The following is a 4017-nucleotide window of genomic DNA, read 5'->3' as shown; positions in this document are numbered from 1 at the left end:
GAGTAAAAACACCGATGAAAAGCAATTGCTTGGCTACAGGGGCTGAGAGGAAATGACTGAGGAGAGACTCTAAATGAACACTCTAGTGCAAATACCAACAACATGGAAATGGGTTCGAACCAAGAACACATGTGAAACCCAGTGGAATTGTGAGCCAGCTATGGGAGAAGTGGTGGGAGGGGAGTGCGGGGAGGGAAAGATAATGATCGTTGTTTCCAATGAATAATGTTTGTAAATAACCAAATAAAATAATGTTTAAAAAGTCAAAAAAATTAAAAAAAAAGAAATATCAAACCCTAACTTTCTGTTTTGAACAGAATTTTTTCTATTACTCATTTTTGCTCTTTTAACTCTAATAAACAAATGTTTATTCATGAAAATTGCGTAGTAAGGACACAGACTTGAACAGTAATGATAATAAGAGATGTTAGATCTACCGCTACTTCACAAGATACTGCTCTTTTCAGCCATCAGAGAGAAAAAATTCTCTTCAACGAATTTTTATGCCTCTTTTTTCATTGACCTATTTGGTTTCTTTAAGTATTATTTTCTTCAGTATTTTTGATATATCCTTTACCAAGCTATTGAAATTTTTATGTTTGTCTTCATTTCTTTTCCAATTTTTCTTCTACCTCTCTTATTTGATCTTTAAAATCCTGGTTGAGTTCTCCTAGGAATCATTTTTAAGACTGAGACCAATTTATATTTGTCTTTGAGGCTTTGAATGGAACCAGTTTTGGCTTTGTTCATTTTTTACTTTATGTTTTTATCTTCCCTAACACCATAGTAACTTTTTATTATCTCTCTTTCATTGTTTCTTTAATTTCATTGTTTCTTTGGGTGTTTGTTTCTATTTTCATTTTCCAGTTTACTTCTTCACTTTTTGCAACCATTTTCAAAGGTAGTTCTGGAGATCTGCAATTATTCAATTCTTCCAAGTTGCTGTGATCTGAGGAGAGGTATGTTATTATTTTTTGGTGTGTACTCTGGCCTATGAATGACCATAAACAAACTTTTCTATTCTGTAACTGTAATCAGCACTCCATTTCCCCTCTTTCACCAAAAGCTCTGGTGTGCCAGAGCTCTTCTTTACTCTATAACTGTGACACAGGTCTGAGAATGGGCAAAGCAACAGAATCTTGCATCTATTGTCAGCAAAGAGAGCATTGTAAACTCTTTCTGACAAGTTGTCTAACTCTTACTTTCTGTAGGATGAGAGTTCAGGAAGCCACTGCTACTAATTCAGTTGTCCCCAAGACACTGTTGGTATTGGATTATATTCAACTTTGTTCATTTTCAATGGCTGCCTCCCATGCTTCTAATTCTCTTCATCCCTATCTGGCCTCCTTTCTTCCTGGCTTCCCTCAAAAACCAATAAAAATTTTATCTTTGACAAGAAGCTTTTCCTCAGTCCTCCTTAATCTTAGATAGTGTTGGAGAGATTATAAGTAAATAGCAGTGTATCAATTTATAATCAATAAAGCATTATTTGTTTGAACATTTTCCCCTCTTTGCCAAAAGTCTATTCATGAGATGAAGCTATAGAATTATTTATTCATTTATTCATGTGTTTGTTTATATTAAAATCCTTATTTCCATCTTAGAATCAATACTGTTCATTTGTTCTAAGACAGAAGAGCAGTAAGGACTAGGCAATGGGGGTTAAGTGATTTGCCCAGGGTCACACTACTATGAAGTGTCTGAATCCAGATTTGAGCCAAAGACCTCTCATCTATAGACCTGGCTCTCAATATATTGAGCTACCCAGCTGTTCTCTATAGAATTATTTTAATCTTAAATTCTCTTATTTTAGTGACTTTTAGAAATCGTTCATATACTTGGTAATAATCAGTGAGCCAAGTCTCCCATTTAACTTATATTTCTCCTCTCAAATGAATTATTTTTTTAAAATTTCTTTGTTCCCTATTAGATTTCATGCTTCCTCAAAAGCCTATATTACATCTCTCTTATTGAAACTGTTCTCTCCAGTGACCATTAATGTCATTTGCATCATTTGCCACTGTCCAAGAACTCCTGGATACTTTCTTCTCTATATTCCTATGAAATTGTTCTCTCCTGATTATATTATTTGTCTTAGCATTGCATCCCAGTACCCTTTGCTGGATGTTTATCCAGGTCATGTCCTATATTAGTAGGTGTGCTCTATGTCTCTGTCCTTGATGCCCTTCTCTCTTCACTCTATATTATCTCACTTAGTGATCTCATCTGATCTCATGGGTTCAGTTATCAGTTCTATTGGATGATTCCTTGGTCTATATATATGCAAATCTTGTCTGTGCTGAACTAAATTAGTCATAAATGTTCAAATATTCCTTGTATATCTGAAACCAGATATCCTTCAAATATCCCAAACTCAAGTGAACTCATCATCTTTTCTCCAAGAAACCTTATCCCTTCTGAATATCCATCACAAGAGTGCAACTACTACTCTTTAGCCACCAAGGACTATAATAGGTCATTTTCATTTATCCCCCTCAATCTGATATACTGATAAATCTTCTCATTTCTATCATCACAATCTCTCTTTTTTAAACTTTTATTTATCTGTTTAGGATATTTTCCCATGACCTTTCTCACCCTTTTTACCTGCCCCTCCCAGAGATGACAAGCAATTCCACTGGGTTTTACATTTGTCATTGTTCAAAATCTTTATGTTTTATTCATATTTGCAATAGAGTGATCATTTAAAGCCAAAATCCCAGTCATATGTCCACTGAACTACATAATTAACTATATGTTTTACTCCTGTGTTTCCACTCCCACAGTTCTTTCTCTGGATATGGATAATGTTCTTTCTCATAAGTCCTCATAATTGTCCTGGATCATTGCATTGCTACTAGTAGAAGAGTCTGTTATATTTGATTGTGCCACAGTGTATCATTCTTTGTGTATAATGTTCTCCTCTATGATCATTTCACTCTGCATCAGTTCATGGAGGTTCTTCCAGTTCATATAGAAATCCTCAAGTTCATTATTTCTTATAGAACAATAGTATTCCATCACCAAAATATACCATGATTTTTTCAGCAATTCCCCCCCATTGATGGATGTCCCCTTGTTTTCCAATTTTTTCCAAAAAGCACAGCTATAAATATTTTTTCCAAAAGCACAGTTATAAATATTTTGTACATTTTTCTTTATTATCTCTTTGAGGTACAAACCCAGCAGCCTCAAAATATCTCCTATCAATGGATCTTTCTATTCACTCATAGAGCCACAACTCTAGTTCAGATTCTCATTAACTCTTACCTAGATTATTTCAAAGGTACCTAAATTAATCTCCTTTTGTCAACATGGTAATAAGCATAAATCTTATTATGTAACCTTCTTATTAAAGGGACTCCAATGTTTTCCTATTACCTTCAAGCACAAATATAAAGCATTTTGGCAAAAAAATCTTCCAGACATAGCCATTACTTACATTACTTACATTTTCATCTTCTTATGCCATATTTCCCTTCATAAAATTTCTAGGATCTGTGCTATATTGTGTTATTTGTAGTTCTTGAAATAAAATACCTCTCTATCTGTAGCATATAATAGTATACACATTGGTGAGTTAGGAGAATATATACTCTTAGTATGTGAAGACTTCCCCTGGCAGAAATGGCAAATGAAAATAATTTATTCCAACATACAGGAATACAGCAGAAGTAGGCATTGTGGGATACTTAGAGCTTGGACCGACATCAACAATGTCAAGGTCATGGCCAGCACAATTTATCCTTACTTTTTTCTTTCCACTGGACTTTGATGAGTCTGGAAGATAGTGAGGCTGAGGATTTTATGCAACTGTATCTGATTTAGATCTAATTCCCCAGAAAGATGAGACATTATTCTGTGATGTCTTAGCCTCTCCAAGAAAAAAAAAAGGATGAGCAACATTGGCCATGTAATAATAAAAACCTAATAAAACCTGGCTAAATGATGGTTACATTTCTATTTCAATTTATCTGATGGATTTTTAAAAATCATGTAATGCTTATATTTTGATCA

The sequence above is a fragment of the Monodelphis domestica genome, chromosome 1 (assembly GCF_027887165.1).
Source record: "Monodelphis domestica isolate mMonDom1 chromosome 1, mMonDom1.pri, whole genome shotgun sequence".
Taxonomy (NCBI): domain Eukaryota; kingdom Metazoa; phylum Chordata; class Mammalia; order Didelphimorphia; family Didelphidae; genus Monodelphis; species Monodelphis domestica.
This window is presented reverse-complemented; position numbering follows the sequence as displayed.